The sequence below is a fragment of the Bufo bufo genome, chromosome 2, assembly GCF_905171765.1.
Source record: "Bufo bufo chromosome 2, aBufBuf1.1, whole genome shotgun sequence".
NCBI classification, from domain to species: domain Eukaryota; kingdom Metazoa; phylum Chordata; class Amphibia; order Anura; family Bufonidae; genus Bufo; species Bufo bufo.
Genome location: NC_053390.1, coordinates 805,122,533 through 805,145,719, shown reverse-complemented (window position 1 = coordinate 805,145,719; position 23,187 = coordinate 805,122,533). Strand labels below are relative to the sequence as shown.

At 47.7% G+C, this 23,187-nt stretch overlaps 1 protein-coding gene across 2 annotated transcripts in view; it reads right to left on the bottom strand.

Moving 5' to 3' along the window:
* PTPRA (protein tyrosine phosphatase receptor type A) overlaps positions 1-23,187 on the bottom strand; it is a 115,153-nt gene that overhangs the window by 53,920 nt on the left and 38,046 nt on the right. For both annotated transcript variants that reach the window (XM_040419302.1, XM_040419301.1), the window contains exon 2: positions 16,689-16,772. The gene's annotated coding sequence lies outside the window, so the exon portion shown is untranslated. The remainder of the gene's footprint in view (positions 1-16,688; positions 16,773-23,187) is intronic.

Here is a 23,187-nt window from a genome sequence, read left to right as displayed (position 1 = left end):
TCCCACTCCGGTAGTGCTGGGTCTTCCCTGGTTGGTAGCGCACAATCCAGTAGTGGTTTGGCAGGCCAGGGAGATATTAGAGTGGAGTGAGCAGTGCAGAGAAAATTGCTTAAATAGCAATTGCTTAGTCGCCTCCATAACTACCCTACCTACATTTATTTCGGACTTTGAGGATGTTTTTTCTGAAAAGGGTTGTCAGAAGTTACCACCTCATCGTCCTTATGATTGCCCGGTTAACCTTATTCCCGGCGCAAAATTACCCAAGACCAGGTTATATAATCTTTCGGGTCCAGAGAGACAAGCCATGAAAGATTATATCTCCGAGAGCTTGGCTAAGGGACACATCAGACCCTCTTCTTCACCCGTGGCTGCAGGGTTTTTCTTCGTTAAAAAGAAAGATGGGGGCCTGCGTCCTTGCTTAGATTTTCGCGAATTAAACCAGATAACCATCCGAGACCCATACCCTCTTCCTCTCATTCCTGACCTGTTTAATCAGATTGCGGGTGCTAGGTGGTTCTCCAAACTTGATCTTAGGGGTGCCTACAATCTGATTCGTATTAAGGAGGGGGATGAGTGGAAGACAGCTTTTAACACCCCTGAGGGGCATTATGAAAATCTAGTCATGCCCTTCGGTCTGACCAATGCTCCTGCCGTCTTTCAACATTTCGTTAATAAAATTTTTAGTCATCTAATCGGCAGGTTTGTGGTAATATACCTAGATGATATTTTAATTTATTCGTCTGATCTGAAAACACATGAGGTGCATGTCAGACAAGTACTGCAGGTCCTACGAATGAATTATATGCTAAAATTGAAAAATGTGTCTTCGCCGTTCAAGAGATACAATTCCTGGGTTATTTTTTATCTGCTTCAGGTTTCCGTATGGATCCTAGGAAGGTCCAGGCAATTTTAGATTGGGATCTTCCTGAGAACCTCAAAGCACTACAACGGTTCTTGGGCTTCGCGAATTTCTATAGAAAATTCATTAAAAATTATTCACTTATTGTAAAACCGCTTACTGACATGACTAGGAAGGGGACTGATTTTTCTAAATGGTCTGACGCCGCTAAAGTTGCTTTTTCCTCTCTAAAAGAGAGGTTTACCTCAGCACCTGTACTAGTCCAACCTGATGTCTCCCAGCCTTTTATTGTTGAAGTAGATGCGTCAGAGGTGGGAGTGGGGGCGGTGCTGTCTCAGGGTCCGTCTCCTGGCAAATGGCGTCCTTGTGCTTGCTTTTCTAAAAAACTATCTGCAGCAGAAAAGAACTACGATATTGGCAATAGGGAACTATTAGCTATTAAACTTGCGTTTGAGGAGTGGCGTCACTTCTTAGAGGGGGCAGTCCACCCCGTCACTGTAATTACGGACCACAAAAATCTTCTGTACCTCGAATCAGCTAAGCGTCTCACCCCTAGACAAGCTAGGTGGTCGCTATTTTTTACCAGGTTTAACTTTGTGATTACCTATCGTCCTGGGGCAAAGAACACCAAGGCTGATGCGTTATCTCGTTGTTTCCCTGGAGGGGGTAATGTGAGTGATCCGGTACCCATTCTTCAAAGAGGAGTGGTTGTTTCTGCGGTACACTCTGTTTTGGAGGGGAAGGTTTTAGAGGCCCAGGGGGACTCCCTGGTCTCTTGCCCCTCAGAGAAATTGTTTGTACCGTTGAACTTACGTTTCGAATTATTAAAGGAACATCATAATTCGGCACTTGCTGGGCACCCGGGTAGTAAAGCAACCTTGGAACTATTGTCTCATCGTTTTTGGTGGCCAAGGTTGCGTCAGGATGTATTGGATTTTGTGTCTTCTTGTTCTACCTGTGCGCGAGCAAAAGTTTCACATACACGTCCTGCAGGGTCTTTATTACCACTCGTCATTCCCAATAGACCGTGGACACATCTGTCAATGGATTTTATCACTGACTTACCTTTGTCTGCGGGTAAAACAGTTATTTTGGTAGTAGTGGACAGGTTTAGCAAAATGGTACACTTCATTGCGTTACCCGCACTACCTAATGCTTAGACTCTTGCTCAGGTATTCGTCAGTGAAATCGTGAAGCTTCACGGGGTCCCCTCCGATGTTGTTTCGGATCGGGGTACCCAGTTTATTTCTAAATTTTGGAAAGCTTTTTGTTCTCGTTTGGGGGTACACTTGTCCTTTTCCTCTGCTTTCCATCCTCAGTCGAATGGACAGACTGAGCGTACCAACCAAAACCTTGAGACATATCTAAGATGTTTTGTGTCTGAAAACCAAGAGTTGTGGTCATCATATTTACCGTTAGCTGAGTTTGCCATAAATAATCGTCAGGAATCGACTGGCAAGTCACCATTTCTTGGTGCATATGGTTTTCATCCCCAATTCTGTACTTTCAAAGAGGGGGGGTCTTCTGGGGTTCCCGAAGAGGAACGGTTTTCGTCATCTCTTTCATCGGTATGGCAGAAGGTGCAAGCTAACTTGAAAAATATGGGAGGTAAATACAAATGCATGGCTGATAAGAGACGGTCGCCAGGTCCGGACCTAGGAGTGAATGACTATGTGTGGTTGTCTACTAGAAATATTAAATTGAAGGTTCCCTCTTGGAAACTGGGTCCTAGGTTTATTGGCCCTTACAAAATTGTAGCCATCATCAACCCCGTGGCTTTTCGCCTGGAGTTACCTCAGACTTTTAAAATTCATAATGTTTTTCATAAGTCGTTACTCAAAAAATATGTTCCACCTCTAGAACCGTCACCGCTGCCACCCCCTCCTGTTGTCGTGGATGGTAACCTAGAATTTCAGATATCCAAAATTGTTAATTCTCGTCGGGTCCGCCGCTCTCTTCAATATCTGGTGCATTGGAGAGGTTACGGTCCCGAGGAAAGAATGTGGGTTCCTGCGTCTGAGGTAAACGCAGACAGGCTAGTTCGGGTTTTTCATGCCTCTCATCCTGAGAGACCTGGTCCTGAGTGTCCGGTGGCCCCTCGTAGAGAGGGGGGTACTGTCACAAGGGTATCGAGAACCACGCCTGACTCCGTTATACCCGGGGTCAGGAAGTCGCAGCGGTTGGCTGCACGCTCTATTTAAGATAGGGCTGTTTTCCTTATGGTAGCTTTCTGGGTTTGCTTTGCCCTTTTGGCTCACTCCAGCACTCCCAGACCTCCTTATATTTCTCTCTCACACTTCTCTGGTTGCCAGAGATAGAGCTTCCTGCCTGGACTTCTATTCTGACCTTCTGGAGCTGTGTTGCTGCGTTCGCTGGTAGTTGGTCCAGTACGCTACCCTCCAGATCCCTGTTGGACCTTTGTGGTCTGCTGTGGTCGCCCACCTGGGTGTATGTGTTTGTATGTTTTGTCTGTCCTCTCCCTGGTGTTTCCCTCTTAGTGATAGTGGTGTGGACTAGCGATCCCACCGGCCCGTTCACTATCTAGGGCTCATATTAGGGAAAGCCAGGGTTTAGGCACGCGATCGCCGCACGGGTGAGGAACCCGTCTAGGGACGTCAGGGCAGTCAGGTGCCAGCCGCCAGGTGAGTTAGGGGTCACCGCCTTTCCCTCTCCCTTGGGCAGGGCTTTCCCTGTTTTCCTCCCTGTGCGTGTCGTCGGTCATTACACCGTGTTGCGTCAGTGATTTTTCATGGACCACTGATAGGAGAGTTTCATTTTCAGCCTAGAAGTGTCCGTGGAATACGGATGACAAAAAAGGGACACTGGCGAGAGCAGCAGACACGGCAGGTAGAACATGCATGGAGGTGGGAATCCCCCTTTAATATACTGATGATCTGGTCCATTCTGGGCTGAGGAGATGGGGAGGCTCCTGCTGCAGCCTGACACGGGGTAGTGCGGAGGAGATGGGGAGGCTCCTGCTGCAGCCTGACACTGGGTAGTGCGGAGGAGATGGGGAGGCTCCTGCTGCAGCCTGACACGGGGTAGTGCAGAGAAGATGGGGAGGCTCCTGCTGCAGCCTGACATGGGGTAGTGCAGAGAAGATGGGGAGGCTCCTGCTGCAGCCTGACACGGGGTAGTGCGGAGGAGATGGGGAGGCTCCTTCTGCAGCCTGACACGGGGTAGCGCGGAGGAGATGGGGAGGCTCCTGCTGCAGCCTGACACGGGGTAGTGCGGAGCAGATGGGGAGGCTCCTGCTGCAGCCTGACACGGGGTAGTGCGGAGCAGATGGGGAGGCTCCTGCTGCAGCCTGACACGGGGTAGTGCGGAGGAGATGGGGAGGCTCCTGCTGCAGCCTGACACGGGGTAGTGCGGAGGAGATGGGGAAACTCCTACTGCAGCCTGACATGGGGTAGTGCGGAGGAGATGGGGAGGCTCCTGCTGCAGCCTGACACGGGGTAGTGCGGAGGAGATGGGGAACACAAGATGATTTCTTTATAGGAAGAGCTGGGGGAGATTTTTCTGTCTCTCTTCATTATCTTCTCTTTAGCAGAGGGGAGGAATAGAATGTCAGAACTACAGTGAAGACTGACACAAAGGCAGAGAGTGGGCTTGAGCTGGGTAAGGGATCATGCACACGAAAGTATTTTTTGTCCATGTCCGTTTTTTTTTAAGGTCCTTATGCGGAACCATTCATTTCAATGGGGCCGCAAAAAAAACACCCAGAATGGACTCTGTGTACATTCCATATCCGTATATTCGCAAGTCCGTTCTGCAAAATGAAAGGTCCATTCAGACGTCCGCAAAATGGGTCCGCATCCGTTCCGCAATTTCAGCTGCGGACCCATTCATTTTAAATGGGGCTGGAATGTGCTGTGCGCATCCGCATTTCCATTCCGCAAAAAAATAGAAGATGTCCTATTTTCTATGAGAGCGCCGGCGATGTGCGGTCTGCAAAATGTGGAACGCACATTGCTGGCGTCCGTGTTTTGCGCAAAACACATATGGACGTGTAAATGAACCCTCATTACTCTGCGTGATAATCTATACGGATGAGCCTTTCAGGGCGACTCTCTCCACGGGCACCGTAATGGTGGCAATTTTTGGCGAGGGCGCTGCGTCGGGTCATTTCTGGAGAGTATTATTATTTTTTTTCATAGCACAGACCGGATTAATGTCAAAAGAGGAAAATTACATTTCCACGATCGGCTCTGGGTTGGTTTTATTTTAGAGCCGGATCTTACACAGAGAAAATACCGTAATTAATGGGACTCGCAGACAATCCGGTTGCCACACGCACACAATAAAATAGCCGCGTCGGCGTGCGACGACCAAATGTCACCGATTGTACAGTAAACATAAACCGTACACGAGCCTGGATGTAGCAAATAGAATGCAAACCTCCATTCTTTACACTACCATATGAGGGTTAGAAAGAAGAGGAGCAGAGGAAAACACGACTGCCTTATCAGACTACACACAGCTTGTTTGTAGTCTGTAACCATGGAGACCAATAGAACTGCACAGGCGCCGTGGATAGGATGTAGTGACTGAAATCAAAACCTTCACGGCTGCTTCATTTTCACTTTAAAACGGGTTGAAGAAATGGTTGCCCATAGGGACAACTGATTTTGTGCACCGTATGGCGGTATAAGCGCCATGCTCACACAGCAACATAACAGTTTATTCAAATTCAGTTGATCTGGAAGCGACTGGAGTTGATGCATACACCGACGGGTAAGCCCAGACGTGGCGGTATATTCCTGCCGCAGCGATTTCACATCAGAACCCGCGTTAGTCGCAGAGTGTGCTGCGGACTGACGGTAGATTTCACTCTCTGCACACCGAAGGGGCGGAATCTGCTGCATATGTGCAACAGGATGATTTGAGAATCCGGAGCATGCTCGCGGCGAAAGTTTTTTTTTTCAGGACCAAACGGAACCGTTCTATTACAACAATTTTTTTTAAATTAAAAGGACGTTTTTTGGTGCGTAGGACAGGTTGCCGTGGCAACTGACAAAGCCAGACGAAAAAAAAAAAAAAAACACGAACAAAGCCAAAGAGCCGAGAATTACCTGCAGGGAACGACAGAATCGCAGCCAAAACGCAGTAAACCTATTAACCCCTGCCCTGTCAGGCAGCTCAGCGGCGAGAGCAGATTGGATAAAGCTGCCGGCATTACCGCAACACCATAACGGAAGGAGAATATGATGTAATACTGAGGGAGGAGATCTGAGTGCGCGAAGAGGAGATCCTCGGGGATCCAGGATTATGACGGTAAGTTACATACGCTTATCTAGTTGTCTCGTGTACTGACCGGTTTTCACCATGTAAAACCAACGACTTCCTGTTATTGTATCCAACCAAACCCATGATGCACCTCTTCTTCCTCTGCCACAGCTCGGGCACCGCCCCTGAGAAGGTCAAGCTAGTTCATAGCTCCTCCCACCCAGCTAGTTACATAGACACTCCCCTATCATTGCCCCGCCCATTAACATGACATCACAGGAAACAAGAAAGAGCTGCATGGACATGGTCATGTGACCACAGCCCAGAACAGGAGATAATAAAAAGGTACAAGACACACATGGCAAAATTAAAGCGAAAACCCCTTTAAAAGTACCTCAGGTCGTACGACATGGTCAGGAGAAAGGGAAAATATAGTAAAAACGAACATGACAATTGTAGTTAAAATAAAATATTTAGTAAAATAAAAACAAAAACTCCTAATTATGATCACCACGTCAGCCCACTTGCCTTTACTGAGAGGTGGGGGGGGGGGGGTGCTTGGCAGGAGGATATAGATTTATACATCCGGTTTTATTTTAAAAGTGAACGAGCATGCGGCTCCCAGAATTCAATGAACTGTATCCTGACCCAGCGTATCCCTGGTGGTCTAGGTGATGGATGGGAGTTTATGGCGCACTACAGCTTGTTCCCAGATGGTCTGGGGGTACATAAACCAGATTACCATTTTTGTTTCGTGGTGGCTAGGGTAGAACAGAAGGTTAATGACTTGTGATCATCTAAGGTTTATAAAAGGAGGTTAATATTCTGTTCCCTTGTGGTCTAGGGTAGCATAGCGTTAAAGGTGAGCACTGTACCCGCCTATCTCCGGAATTCGCATAGAAATGAATGGAACGGCAGCGTGCATATGTGCGATCAGCAGCTCCGGTCATTTCAGGGATTATCTGATAGTTCTCTCCTATCCTCTGGATGTATCCATAAGATTACTATTTTGCTCCCCGGAGGTCTGGGGTATGTAGGGGATATTATTACTATTTTGCTCTCTGGTGGTCTAGGGTTCTAGGGTAATATTTTACCAATGGTCTAGGATAAAATGCTGAGTGAATACCTGGTGGTCTCGGGTGAATACATAAGAATAATATTTTGTTCCCTGGTGGTCTAGGGTAGAAGAGGTGGTCTGTTGATTTACTCACCTGCCAAGTCTCAAGCAATCGAGTGCTCCGAATCGTCCTATCAGAAAGCATCATGTTCAGCTTCCCTTCTCACGGATACGGTTCTCTCTATAATAGGCCCGGCGCTTGGCGACTAACAATCCGTTCTAATTTATCGAGGGGCAACGTGACCCAATTGTAGCGGAGAAGGTGGAGCCTCTTGGGGAACGATGCTAATTAGAAAGTGCGGGTAAGGATAATTAGGAGGGGGCCGCAGGGATTAGTGCGAATATAGGGCAATGGGACCCGTCAGAGAGGACAATCTATCATTTTCCCAGCACTTACGAGGCGGGGTTGTGTATAGATGTCAGCACGAAAATCCACGCCAAAACCGCAACGTAAGGATGCTAGTTATTCTCGCGGCTTTTCCGTGTGGAAGCCGCGAGAATAACTAGCATCCTTACGTTGCGGTTTTGGCGTGAATGACAATTGGGGTAATCCCCAGGTGGATCCACGCCAGGAATCGTATTACCGGCCTTGTATTTCTGTAAAATAAATGTTGGATTAGGCTTAGGGCTCATGCACACGACCGGATGTAGTTTGCGGTCCACAAAACAGAGATCCACAAAAAAAAAAAAAAAGAAAAAACTGATGATATCAGTGTTGCATTCTTTTTTTTTTTTTTTTGCAGATCCATTGTAACAATGCCTGTCCTTGTCCGCAAAACGGACAAGAATAGGATGTTCTATTTTTTGGCGGAAAAGACATGGAATGCACACAGAGTCATTTCGGTTTTTTTATGGCCCCATTGAAATAAATGGTTCCGCATACAGGCCACAAAAAAAAAAACACGTAACAGACTAGGGCTGCAGTAAACGATTATTTTAGAAATAGAGTATTCTACCGATTATTGTTTACGATTAATCAAGTATTCTAATAAGAAAAAATAAATTAATAGACTGTTTTCCTTTATAAAAACGGAGATCCCCTGCCATCAGTCCCCAACACCCTTCATTTCCCCCTCTGTGATCAGCCCAAGTTCATCAGTTCCCCCCCCAGTGCCTTCAGCTCTCCCCCCACCCCAGTGCCTTCAGCTCTCCCCCCACCCCAGTGCCTTCAGCTCTCCCCCCACCCCAGTGCCTTCAGCTCTCCCCCAACCCCAGTGCCTTCAGCTCTCCCCCCAACCCCAGTGCCTTCAGCTCTCCCCCAACCCCAGTGCCTTCAGCTCTCCCCCAACCCCAGTGCCTTCAGCTCTCCCCCAACCCCAGTGCCTTCAGCTCTCCCCCAACCCCAGTGCCTTCAGCTCTCCCCCAACCCCAGTGCCTTCAGCTCTCCCCCAACCCCAGTGCCTTCAGCTCTCCCCCAACCCCAGTGCCTTCAGCTCTCCCCCAACCCCAGTGCCTTCAGCTCTCCCCCAACCCCAGTGCCTTCAGCTCTCCCCCAACCCCAGTGCCTTCAGCTCTCCCCCAACCCCAGTGCCTTCAGCTCTCCCCCAACCCCAGTGCCTTCAGCTCTCCCCCACCCAGTACTTTCAGCTCTCCCCCACCCAGTGCTATCAGCTCCTTCCCCAATGCCACCAGCTCCCCCCACTGCCCCTCCTCGCCGCAGTGCCAGTGAACCAAAATGTCCTGACGATGTGTATACGTCAGGATCCAGTGCAGCGTTGTGCGAGCAGGCGGGTGACCACGGAGCGTGAGTAATAGCAAGCTCTTCACTCTCACTCTGTGGTCACATGGCACAAACAAATCATCGATTCGAGGATTTTTTTGTGTCGAATTAAATCGAGTAATCCTTTCACTCCTATAACAGACACAGAAAAAAGTATGTTCATTTGAATGAGCCCTTATTCTAAACAACTTCTCAGTTGTGTCCTGTCCTATCCCCTAATCACATCCAAAGCAAAAGAAGAAGAATTCTACACGAAATGTCCATCTGGAGATTTTATGGACTTGTGACCAAATTGTTTCAGATCCCAGCGTGCGCTGCTCTCAGGTGACAGCCGAATTTAGCTTTGGATGTGATTGGAGATGAGTTTTCTTTGCATGCGTGTTAAGAAAAGTAGAGCAACCATGGATTAAATCTGCCACAAAAGTCTAGAAACCCTACGGGAACTGCGGCACCCCCCCACCCCCCTCCATATGGCCGCTATACGCGCGGACGCTGTTGTTCCTCCGGATGTCACCGAGAACACGGCTTTACATGAAATTCCCCAGGAGCACAAACATAATCTTCAGAGTGCGAGACAGTGAAAGGATAAGCAGAAAATAAGAAGCGGCGGCTGGAGGTCAGACAGATCAAACGCTGAAATCCCATCATCTAAGGGGATAATATTAGGTGGAGAGCAGCCGAGGACACGTCACAATGGAGAAAGTTCCGGAGGCCGGCAAAATCGGATAAATGGCGTGAAAGCTCCGATTTACCGACCTCTCCTATCAAGTCTTGCACGCTTCAACATGTCAAATGTACTTATATCAGAACCATAAGAAATCTGGATTTTCAAAAATTGCGTCATTTCATCCCTTAAAGGGCAGGCTATTGTTCCATGTTGTCTGTCACTTTGGAGAGTTGACCACAGCGCGCGTCTCTTGGAGGAGTGCAGACATCTACATTTGGAGGTTTCCTTTTAATAAGCTAATAGTTCCTCACTACTATCACTGGGAAACCGTCAGCAAGGAGATGAAATGGAGGGTAAAAATGGTCTTTGTTGACCACAGCAACCAATCACGGCGCAGCTTTTAAGTTTTAGTTGTTTTTTTTTAATCGTTTTATAAAACTCCCCCATGGTGTCCCAGCGATCAGCTGTAATCTTTGGGTTGCAAGTGTACAATTCCCCTGCAGCGCCACCACAGGAGAAATGAAGCATTGCGCACATTCCCACTCAAATCAATGGGCTGTTGATGTTAATGGAAGGACATGGCGGGTCCTCCAGAGCAAGAGACACTCCATGTGGCCGATTCCTGCTCTGGTAAATTAATGGAGGTGCCAAACGAGGGACTGACGCAGAACTGTGGCAATCCAACCCCTGTGGCCACGCGCCAACAGAAAGCCTCCTGAGGTCGGAGTTGTGATTGTAAAAGTCCACTGCTGATATACTCTGCTACGGGAGACACTCCGTCTCGTGATTGGCGTTGAGTCCCAACGTTTGGACCTCCACCAGTCAGGCACATCCTCAGTCCTTTGGATAGGAGATAAGTGTAGAAAAAACTCTTAGAGAAATTTTACTAAAAGAAAAGTATAATAAAAATGTAGTTAACAAAGCTAAAAGCAAACCGCTGATTATTTTGGTGTCACTTACCCACCGAGCCGAGAAGAAAATAACATCAATCCTCCCTTAAGAAACCGAGAGAGGCAAACACCATGTCTTCCTTTCTGGATCACCCACCAAAAGAAAAAAACTATTTTAAAAAATTGGGTCATTACTTCAAATCGGAGCCTGAGAGGAGCACATGGCGACCGAGATGCTAAAAGGATCCTAAAATTAGACCACGCGCCCTTAAATTATGTATACCCCCGTCAGCGTCCAAACCACGAGAGGTATCAGAGAAAACACATCACAACCAGTCATGTGGAGACAAAAAAAAAAATCATTTGGTGGCGTGGCCTGATGTGCTGCAGAGAGGAACATGGATTCTTCAACTACAGATTTTTCAGGACTTGTTAGCCCTCACCCATGAGCAGACCCCAAAAACAGAGGCAGAGGGATCGGACCCAGAACCACAGATGACCTAAACCAGGCATGCTCAACCTGTGGTCCTCCAGCTGTTGCAAAACTACAACTACCAGCATGCCCGAAGAGCCTACAGCTGGGCATTGTGGGAGTACTAGTTTTACAACAGCTGGAGGGTCCCAGGTTGAGCATGCCTGACCTATACCCTACTCTTAGTAGATAATGGCCTGGTCCATGCCAGATATTTTCTAAAGCCTCAACTTTTTCATCTCCGATGAAGAGAAAAAGTTTATTAGGAGGTCTAGAAACAAACTCAATATAAGTCCTGGCGTACCAAAGATCAACTCTACCACCATGACTGCCAAGCACCAAGATGGTACTCTCTCAGTCTAACACTCCATGGTCTCTGCTGGAACATATTCTTCATCTCAAATGAAGAGAAAGTTTATCAGGAGGTCCAGAGACAGCAACTAAACATAGGTTCTGGCCTGCCGAAGAGCAACCCTACCTCCATGGCCACCGAGCACTAAGTTGGTAGTCAGTCTGTCCCTACCCTTCATGGTCTCTGCCCTTCTTACCAGCCTGCCCATCTCCAATTGACAGAGGAGACCATGAGTAGAGGGTATACCCTGGGTGGGATTATAGGAAGTCTCCACCACCCAGGGAACTTCCATCACCTAGAGGTCTTCACCTCCTAGTTGTATCCAGAAACTCCTAGCGGCATTATAGACTGAGTAAGCTTCTTGAAAGGTTGTAGTTGATGTTCTGCCTTTCGATACTTCTGTGGTGTGCCTCCCAGGTAGCCGCCAGTCTTGTGGTTTCGTTATGCACAAGATACACATACAGAAAGCTATACGGCTCAAGTTGTGGCATGTTTATGAAATGCAGGCAACACGACGATGTCAACTTCATAAGATGCAAGCAAAGGCCCTGCCGGGAACGTCTACTACGTCTTCTAAAAGTGGGATTCTCAGCCTTACTACTCTGGAAGAACCCATGGAAGTGTCTCCACCAATGAAGCCCCCCACCCCTATTCCTATAGTCTCCTATTGAACCAAGTGGTGGTGGACATGTTCTACCAAGAGCTCTTTTCTAAAGGAGACATGAGACCCCCTTTTTCCTGATCAGCGGGTTACCCATCAGTCAGACCCCCCCCCCCAAATTCAGCACATACCTTGTTTTAACCAGAATCCATCTTTAATACACTGTAACACAACATCCACACAATTCTATATCGTGACAAAAAGTTGCCTAAAAACATCACAAACCATATTCTGGAAACAATCTCCCATAAAAGCCCTGCTCTTAGGAGGTGGACCTTACATGGGCACCATTTGGTGGCACAGGAGAAGTCCATAACATGGACACAAATTAACTTTTTGGACCACCATGAAAAATTCATAGAGGAAAAAATAGATTAAAAATAAATAAATAATAATAATTATTATTAATAATAATAATAATAGTAGTAATAAAACACATAAAATCATCAGCAGGCACATTAAAACCTTCTAAAAATCGCCTTGAAATTCCTTTTCATGAAAGAATTTCCAAACAAAGATCCAAACACAGAGAGAGGGGAAAAAAATGCTGGAAATGTCATCAGAATGAGCTCGGGCGCGTCCAAGAATGCCTTCCGTGACGAGCAGCTCTTGGCCGACGAGATGAGGAGCGGTAATAGGGCTGCGGCACACTCCAGAGAGCACACCAAAGGACGAGGTGAGAGGAATATAAATGAAGGGAGCCGAACAAAGGAACAAACATCTGAAGGGGATTCTCCAACCCATGAACCCTGCAATACGCCTACAGTTCTGTTCAGCCTCAGCCTCCTGGTTCATGAATAGAATGCCAGAACGCAGTGAAAACCGACACACTGTAGTATGGGGAGCACGACTTGGAAATTTGAGCATTGAGAAAGCCATTTTTGGTAGTTACCCAACCAAGATGCATGACGGAAGCGAGTTGCATGAATCGACTGACATAATACGACAATCCCAAGGGTGCAAAAGTGAAGATATATTGGGAACGGCGGAGGCTTAGTGACCTTAGAATAGAATTTATTAGCTCTTACTGCTTTTTTGGTATGAAAAGGCAGTTCTAAGGAATTTCTCTCGGAAACCACATCACAGCACCACAAGGGAAAAAACACGAGTGCACACACGTTGTCATGGGGGGGGGCGACAAATACCAAAAAAACTAATAATAAATAGGCCATACTGTGATCTGATGAAACATCTCCAGCCCTAAAAGCCCTTTAAAATACAAAGTGTAAGGTCCCCTACTCGCATGATTTCGGTCTGGCGTTTTTTCACTACTAAAACAACCCCATAGAACCAGCTTGCAATTTTTTTCCATACCGCAAGTGTTTTGTTTTTTTTATAGCTTTTTTATGCTGTGGGCCACCCGACACGTCTGCCACCTTCAGTGGTAAACCTCATGTGGTCGGTCGGTCATTGTTCAATTGCAAAAGACAAAAAGTTAGGCTATAAAGGGGTTATACAGCATTAGGGCTCATGCACACGGTGCCGGCCGTGCTGTGGACTGCAAAGTGCGGTCCGCAAAGCACGGGCATCGGCTGTGTGCCCGCCGTCTGCGGATGCTGACCCATTAACTTGAATGGTGTCCGGTATCCGCACTGCTTCCTGTACGGGCATGGCTGGCACACGTTCGTGTGCATGAGCTCTAAGAAAAACATGTCTGCTTTCTTCCAAAAACAGCTCCACACCTGTCCAGGTTATATGTGGCATTACACTGGAGCTGAGCTGCATTACTAGATACACCCATGGACAGGAGTGGCATTGTTTTTGTAAGAAAGGAGTGGTGTTTTTATAGTCCTGTAAAATGCCTTTAACAAAAAAAAAAAAAAAAATACATATACAACATCTTTCAGGAATGTCGATACGTTTCATGATTTACATGCAGCCTCTGAGGGAACCGCCATGGGGTCAACATACACCCAAGAACACACATTCCAGTCAAGTGATGTATGTTAAAGCGGAATACACATTACTAAAAAATCCACAAACCTCCCGTCACCTACACTGGCTCTTATGTGCCAATGTAGCAAACTGGTCCACAGGGGGTAAGGCTACATGCACTGGATGTCTAGTAGACATCCTTAAAGGGGCAGTGTTAGTTTGGCAGAGTATGGGTGTAACAAACATTACCAGGATAACACGTCATATCTACACTCGCAAATGAGTCCAATATTATTTGGTGCATAGTCGGTCACCACACACCAGAAAAAAGTCATGGGAGTCTTAAGTCATGATCTCATAACTCATTGACCAAACCATCACAGAAGAGCAATGAAAGCCCATGATTTTTCCCAGTAGACCCAACATCCAAAAACATCACTTTCTTTTCTTCGGGACATCAACCATTACGTTTCCCAGTAGATCTCTCCCCAAAATGACACCACCAGTAACGTCATTCGGTAACCTTCTCAGTAAGTCCCAACACCTGTTGAAGGGATTTCGTGGAGAGCCAACTCAATGTCCAATATCAAGGAACCTCCTTAAAAGGCTTCTGAGCTTTGGACAATCTAGTTGCTAGAAGAATCTCTTGATAATAAGAAGATCACAATGCAATCACCTGTAATCTGTGAGGAAACCTGGCAGTAAGTGTTCAATTCTCCTGCAGCGCCACCACAGGGGAAATGAAGCATTACACCGTGTCTATTCATATAAATGGGTTGTGTGTGTAATGCAGGACAGGACCGGTCCTCCAGTACAAGAGACACTCTTTGTAACAACTCTTCTACGTGGCCATGAGATGAGTATCCAGAAGAGAGGACCCCCCTCTACTAATCCAGAATAATGTATATGGAAAGGAGTTTAAAGTGAATTGACTTAACAGTGGTTGTACAAGATTAGAAAAAAAAAAAACATGTCCGCTTTCCTCAAATAATAGCGCCACACCTCTCTATAGGTTGTGTGCAGTATTGAGGCTTGTCCCATTGACTGCAATACAGATGAGCTAGCATACCAACCCGTGGACCAGTTTTTATTTTTATTTTTTTAAGAAAGCAGCTATGATTTTCTAATCCTATACAATCCCTTAAAGGGGTTGTCCGAGTTATGAAAAAAAAATATATAGCGCTGAAAATCTGATAGGCAGCAATATATAACTAAGCTAAGCAAGTTTTATGCCAAAAAATATATATATTTCCTCATTTCCCTGGTTCTTTTCTGGTCCTTTGTTTACATGCAATAAAAACAAACAATCTCTGCCCCTCCCCCTGCTCTGCTAAGGGAGTGGCTACAAGAGCTGCCCTGAGTGACATGTCTGCCTGCTGGGAGACTCAGCAGCATGTTGTATGTGTAGGACTACAAGTCCCAGCTGTATAAAGACACTGTTAAGGGAGTGGATACAAGAGCTGCCCTGAGTGCTGGGAGACTCTGCAGCATGTTGTATGTGTAGGACTACATGTCCCACCTGTATAATGACACTGCTAATACACACAGGATCTTCCCCCTACCTTCTTGTGAAATGCTCTCTCTAGTATGTCAGATCATGTGCCCAGAATTGTCTCACTGCCTGCAGAGCTGTGCAGCTGAAGGGGTTAAGAATCCTAGCAGAGAGTAGATGGCAGTGAAGGGGGCGTGGCCAGCACAGTGACGTCTCCTTTACAGGCTTGTAAACAAACTTTATCAGAGCAGGGAGAGAAGCTGACATCACAGGTCATGTGACCCTCAGTGAAATCTGAGAAACCAGCCACTGGAGAAAAAGTGAGTGAATTGGAAAGCTGTTACATTTGCTTAGTTAGGAACATAGAAAGAACAAAAAAATAACTCGGACAACCCCTTTAAAGAGGTTGTTCTAAGAAGGGAGGGGCGGTTGAGCACACACGCTGCCCCTTCCTTCACCTCCATTGGTCTTCCAGAGATAGCTGTACTCTGCTTCTCTGTGGCAGTCTCATGAATGGGACAGAGTGCATGCTCGCGCACAGGTGCATTCATACGAGAGCGACACAGGAGTCCCAGTTTAGTGATCGGTGCAGGTCTCATTGATTGGACACCCGTCCTCTATCCAGTAGATAGGGCTTACATTTAAAAAGGGAACCTGCCAGCATTTTGACCATGTTAAATCGCTGACAGCCACTAGGCAGGGAGAGCTGGACAAACTTACCTTTTGTGGAGCTTTTCTTACCCAGGAGTAGAGAGAATATGACGCTTTGTTCTGCCAGATTCTGCTCCTGCAAGTGCCCAGGAGGCGGAGCTTTACTGTGAAGTGCTCCCTGCATTAAGCTGCTTCACAGCCCCTCCCCTCTGTGTGACAGCTGTAGCATCCAACCAGGAGACCACTACAGCTGTCACTCGGAGCAGGGAGCACTTCACAGTGAAGCTCCTCCTGGGCTCTTGCAGATTACAGATTCATATTCTCACTACTCCAGATAAAAGCTTCACAAAAGCTTTGATTGCATCGCTCTCCCCAGTAACGACTAATAGCCAGCCACCTCATCACTCCGGCCACTAAATAAGGCAGGTATTGTGATCTTCGTCTTGAAGGAGTGACCACAGACATCTGGGCAAAAATAATCCACCTGGTCACATCCTTGTTACCCCTGGCGGTTATCCACGGACCCTGAATATATCAGACCGGCCAGAAACATAACATCTAGGAGAATCACATCAATAGGCTTCTGAGGGGGAAAAAACTTTAAAAATTAGTCCCAAACTCAACTGTGGCCCGGAATCGTCCAACAGTCAAAAGTTCTTAAGTTCCAATCAAAGATACGGGAGGTTCCACGTAACCGTGGCCTTACCGTATGAGAAGAGTCCGGTCAGCCGTCAGTCCTCACAAGCCGTATTCCATAAAGAATCATCTGTAGGAACCGTGCTGTTCTCACCTGCAAGAAGGAAGAGTATGAGTCCTGCGCACTCCATTAAATAGATGACCGCCCCCTAATGTCCTTCTACGTAAATACTTCTGTTACCCATAAAATAATTCAGGAGCATCTTTTCTACTAAGTCTTCAATGTGCTGCTCCTCTGTTATTCCTCCTATTTCATTATTACCGTTAGCCCTGCTGATGGGGTGTGTCAGTGCTGGCTGGACAATGACGCACCCCATCTAGTAACACCCAGCTGTCAAATAATGGACCGATTTCTAGGAGGAATAACAGAGGGGCGGCACAACATTGAATGCTAAGGTAAAATGAGGTAAGTGTGATTTCATAAAGAACACAAAGATTTGCTGAAATAGACACGTAACAGGTCCTCAAATTATAGGAGGTCCTTAAAAGGGGGAAAAAATAAATAAAACTAAGGACCCCACCATAAAATGGGCGCCAAACCCACCGATTCAGGCGGGACCAGCCTTCCGACTTCCTCCCACAACAGATGTGGAGAAGATAAGGATAGAGCAGTTGGATTACAATATGCCCAATCCTTCAGCCCTCAGGGACATAGGCCGCAGCCAGATTATCTCCCATCCCCCATCAGGATACAGGCATGCTCAGCCCGGCAGAGCATGCATGTGTATGGAGGGATTGGGGGGGGGGGGAGAGCTGTTGGCCAAACATTATGGTCGGCCATACCCCCTTTCCTTGCAGAGGGGACAAGTCCTTTAAGCCCCTGCTTTCCCCCCTTCCCCCTCGTTTTTGGATATGAAGGGGCGTTGGGGTACTGTGTAGGTCCATACTGCCCTTTGCATAGGGTTAGGATAGTAACATAAGGTGGGGCTCCTCATTCACACAAGTATCAGGTTCTGAAATGGGTCACACATTTTTTGGCATTCACTCTGACCCCCTAGTCCATCTTTACCTGCCCAGGAAGTCAAGGGTTAACCATCAAACAAGCCCTGCCATACGTGGGATGGCGGGTGGGATTTTGGGACGGGCCCACGTCCACTTTCTTTAAAGAGGAAGCCAACAGCTCAGTTTTTGTCTCAGATTCAAAGGGAAAACAAAAAGGTCACATGACTCATTCTGGAATCCTGGCTTCCAGGAAAACCTCCTGCCAGTATCGGGAAGCGGTAGGAAGAGGCTCGCACCGCTTCAGTCACGTGGCGACCAACCTGCGGCTCTCCAGCTGATGCAAAACTACAACTCCCAGCATGCCCAGACAGCCTATAGCTATCAGCCTACAGCAGGGCATGGTGGGAATTGTAGTTTTACAACGGCTGGAGGGCCGCAGGTTGGCGAGTCCTGCTTCAGAGTCATCCCAGGTTTCTTCTTCAGGAGAGGAGCGCACCCAGCAAGGGCATTTTATGTCACCCTACAAAGAGGAACTGTTGCCAAAATTACAGCTAAAGTTGCAGTAAGGTTCAATCTAATCAAACTAAGAGGGCGCACCACTAAAGAAAGAAAGAAATCTGTTGCCTCTAGTGGTAAAATGCAGTACTGCAACTGAATAAAAATATTCTTTTTTTTAGGAAGAATAAACCTATTCCCCCATACTCCACGTCAGTTAACACCTGACATTTTCTATACAGCACTAAAAACCATCTTACGGTGTAAACTATAGAAAGGGTGAACATGAGCATTATAGGGTGCAACATTACAGGGGGTTGTATGCTCTGGACAACACCCCCCCCCCCCCCCCCATCCCAAATGATAAAGTGAGCAAAAGGATTCCCCCTCGTTGGAACCATCACTTGTCAGTGGTGATCTGCAGATGAACCTGGGTTAAATTACTGTTCAGCACCACCACAGGTGAAATGAAGTACTGCACTGGCACGCTCTGTACTGCTCTCTGATGATGTCACTAATCCCTTCTAGTGATATCATAAGCTACTTGTCACCTCACTGGCTGTGTAGTAATGGATGCCATCTCCCCTGTTAATTGATAGGCTGCCCAGTTACTTACACCATCGACCACTGGTTATATCACAGACTGATGACATCACTGACAGTGCAGCCGCTTACTAATTCAAAGGCAACAATGTCACTGCCCCCTGGTCATAATTAATAGGCTGCACAGTGAGTGATGTCACTGCCCCCTGGTCATAATTAATAGGCTGCACAGTGAGTGATGTCACTGCCCCCTTGTTATTTAATAGGCTGCACAGTGAGTGATGTCACTGCCCCCTTGTTATTTAATAGGCTGCACAGTGAGTGATGTCACTGCCCCCTTGTTATTTAATAGGCTGAAGTGTGAGTGATGTCACTGCCCCCTTGTTATTTAATAGGCTGCACAGTGAGTGATGTCACTGCCCCCTTGTTATTTAATAGGCTGCACAGTGAGTGATGTCACTGCCCCCTTGTTAACACCGTCAACTTAAAGGGACACTAACCTTCACCTCCATCATAACTCATGTACTACTCTTAGTTATCAGCCACTTTAGAATGGGGAGCGGTTAACTATACCATACATCAATGGGATGACTGACAGGAAAGCCATAAACTCTGCCCCACCCCTCAGCCGCTCCTCTTCCATCACTGCCGCACTATTATAAGCCGACGAGAAGGAATCGGTGACATCATCAGAGAGCGGTACAGATTCCACAGTGTGTACAGACGTCATATTCTGCAAGTGTGCTTCATAGCCCGACAGAGCCGGGGGTCTGCGTCGTGTCAGAGGTAAAGCCTGGATTTCCGAGCAGGAATTCCGCAGCGCTCTATTTATAACCAGCTCTCACATCCTGGCCGCCCTGCGCCCCCTGCAGGTCACGCCCTACCCCGCTGTGCCACTTTCTATCCACATGCCTGCTGACATGCCCTTCTCTGCCAGGACACGGGAAAGGCTTAAAGAGCTGGCACCTCATAACAGTGCGGCAGAGGTGGGATTAGTCACACACGTCCCCGGAGAGGACCTGGACTTCCTCTAACTCATCCCCTCGAAGAACACGACCGTGAACCAAGACCCAAACGCGGAATTCACCGGGATACAGCAATAATAGTGGAACTCATCACTTCCTTAAAGGGGTTGTCCAGGATTAGAACAACATGGCTGCCTTCTTCCAAAAACAGCACCACCCCCATCCACAGGTTGTGTGTGGTATTGCAGCTCTGCCCTATTGACTCTAATGGCGTCGAGCGGCAATACCAGACACGACCCATGGACAGGGGTGGCGCTGTTTTTTTTAAAGAAAGCAGCCATGTTTTTAAAATCCTGGACAAACCTTTGAAAATCTATATAAAAGTAAAATGCAAATGTGTAATTTATTTGCCATGATAAGCCCTGGCCATTTCAAAGATCTCTGCTTGCTTTCAGTGCACGGAAGCATCGCCGAAAGGGCATCCTTTTGCCTAGCCTTGCTCACACTGCTGCAGTTCTGTAACAAATACACCATCAAGTCAGTTCTCGCTCCAGGGGCTGGTAGTCCGTTACAATGTATCAGTTCAGATAAAATGCATTAATCCTGCTTGGTTTAGATTTGATTCCACTGTAACAAACCCTCAGCTGTGAGGCGCATTAGATAGGTACAGGTTTCAGGCCTCTGGATTCATTCATAGACAGCAAGCAGACATTAAAATCGGAACACAAAGTAAGTTAGAGGAAGTAGCAAAACCACACTGCCTCTGCCCATGCAAGATCATGCCTCATTACCTCTACAGTGCCAGTCAGGGCACCTACCCGCACCCCCCCATACAACGCCCGAGTGTTGGCTGCCACCCTTGGCAATGACGGGGTTAATGCGGAGATTAGTTTAGCGTCCACATTATTGCTTCATTTCCCAATAAAGCACCTTTTGTACAGAGCGGGTGCAGATCCCTGGCAGGGATGCCAGTGCTGGAACGGGGCCACGTGGTGAGACAAGGGGAGGTATAGATTTTACGTCCTGGTAATTAGTCATCTCAGTCCTAGAATTCAATCTAAGACAAAGGCTGAAAAACGCTTCTCATTCAGGATCCAAAAAGATCAATTCATTGACGCTAGCAGAGGGAGCGCGTGCCAAAGGCGAGATGGGCCAATGGCCGCAGTGTGTCCTCTAAAGTGTATCCGTGCTTGGGAAAGCTGGGTTACAGCACAGCAACAGCATTCAGACTGTCCTAGGAAGAGCAGCAGTGATGTCATCAGCTCCTTGTTAACTCATAGGCTGAGCTGTAAGTGATGTCATCCTCCCATTGCTAATGGATTGGCTGCACAGTCAGTTGTGTCACGGAATGCACTGTCAGTGATGTCATCTTCCCCTTGTTGATTGATTGGCTGTTACCTCATTAGCCTGTTATTTAATCAGCTGTTAGCAAGTGATGTCATTATCCCCTTTTTAATAGGTTGCATGGTTCGTGATGTCATTGTTCCCTTGTTAAAATTCATAGGCAGCAGTGCCAATTATATCTACTTGTTAACTGGCTGAATGGTTAATGAGGTCACTGTGCCCTTGTTAATGCATACACTGCACACAGTGATGTCATCAGTCCCTCGATACTGAATAGGCTGCATGGTTAAACCAGATCACTGTTCTCCTGGTCATTTAATGACCTGCACAGGTAGTAATGTTACTGCCCCAGTTATTTAATTGGCTGCACAGTTAGTGAGGGCATTGCCCCTTTGCTACGTAACGGGCTGCATGGTTAGTGATGTCATTTCACCCTGGGTATTTAATAGGCTGTGTACCTAGTGAGGTCACGGCTTCGGCAGTCATTTATGTCATTAACCTATAGCTAAAATATAGGTTGGACAAACAGTGATGTCATAGTCTTTCTTAATTCATAGGTTGCACCGTCAGTGATGTCATCAGCCCCTGCAAAATCAGTGATGTCAATGTCCTTTTATTATTTCATAGACTGGACAATTAGTGATGTCATTCTGCAAAGTAGTAAATAACACGAGAACAATCAGTCATGTCATTGTCCTCTGTTATTTACTACATTGCATAATCAGTGATGTCATCGGCCTCCTTATATCATAGTCTGCACCAACAGTGAGACCATCAGCCTCTTCTTAATTCATAGGCTATATTGGCAATTACGTCACTGCCCCCTTGTCCACTAGCTCCACGCTTAGTGATGTCACTGCCCCCTTGTCCACTGGCTCCACGCTTAGTGATGTCACTGCCCCCTTGTCCACTGGCTCCACGCTTAGTGATGTCACTGCCCCCTTGTCCACTGGCTCCACGCTTAGTGATGTCACTGTCCCCTTGTCCACTGGCTCCACGCTTAGTGATGTCACTGCCCCCTTGTCGTCCACTGGCTCCACGCTTAGTGATGTCACTGCCCCCTTGTCGTCCACTGGCTCCACGCTTAGTGATGTCACTGCCCCCTTGTCCACTGGCTCCACGCTTAGTGATGTCACTGCCCCCTTGTCCACTGGCTCCACGCTTAGTGATGTCACTGCCCCCTTGTCCACTGGCTCCACGCTTAGTGATGTCACTGCCCCCTTGTCCACTGGCTCCACGCTTAGTGATGTCACTTCCCCCTTGTCCACTGGCTCCACGCTTAGTGATGTCACTGCCCCCTTGTCCACTGGCTCCACGCTTAGTGATGTCACTTCCCCCTTGTCCACTGGCTCCACGCTTAGTGATGTCACTGTCCCCTTGTCCACTGGCTCCACGCTTAGTGATGTCACTGCTCCCTTGTCGTCCACTGGCTCCACGCTTAGTGATGTCACTGCCCCCTTGTCGTCCACTGGCTCCACGCTTAGTGATGTCACTGCCCGCTTGTCGTCCACTGGCTCCACGCTTAGTGATGTCACTGCCCCCTTGTCCACTGGCTCCACGCTTAGTGATGTCACTGCCCTCTTGTCCACTAGCTCCACGCTTAGTGATGTCACTGCCCCCTTGTCCACTGGCTCCACGCATAGTGATGTCACTGCCCCCTTGTCCACTGGCTCCACGCTTAGTGATGTCACTTCCCCCTTGTCCACTGTCTCCACGCTTAGTGATGTCACTTCCCGCTTGTCCACTGGCTCCACGCTTAGTGATGTCACTTCCCCCTTGTCCACTGGCTCCATGCTTAGTGATGTCACTGCCCCCTTGTCCACTGGCTCCACGCTTAGTGATGTCACTGCCCCCTTGTCCACTGGCTCCACGCTTAGTGATGTCACTGCCCCCTTGTCCACTGGCTCCACGCTTAGTGATGTCACTTCCCCCTTGTCCACTGGCTCCACGCTTAGTGATGTCACTGCCCCCTTGTCCACTGGCTCCACGCTTAGTGATGTCACTTCCCCCTTGTCCACTGGCTCCACGCTTAGTGATGTCACTGTCCCCTTGTCCACTGGCTCCACGCTTAGTGATGTCACTGCCCCCTTGTCGTCCACTGGCTCCACGCTTAGTGATGTCACTGCCCCCTTGTCGTCCACTGGCTCCACGCTTAGTGATGTCACTGCCCCCTTGTCCACTGGCTCCACGCTTAGTGATGTCACTGCCCCCTTGTCCACT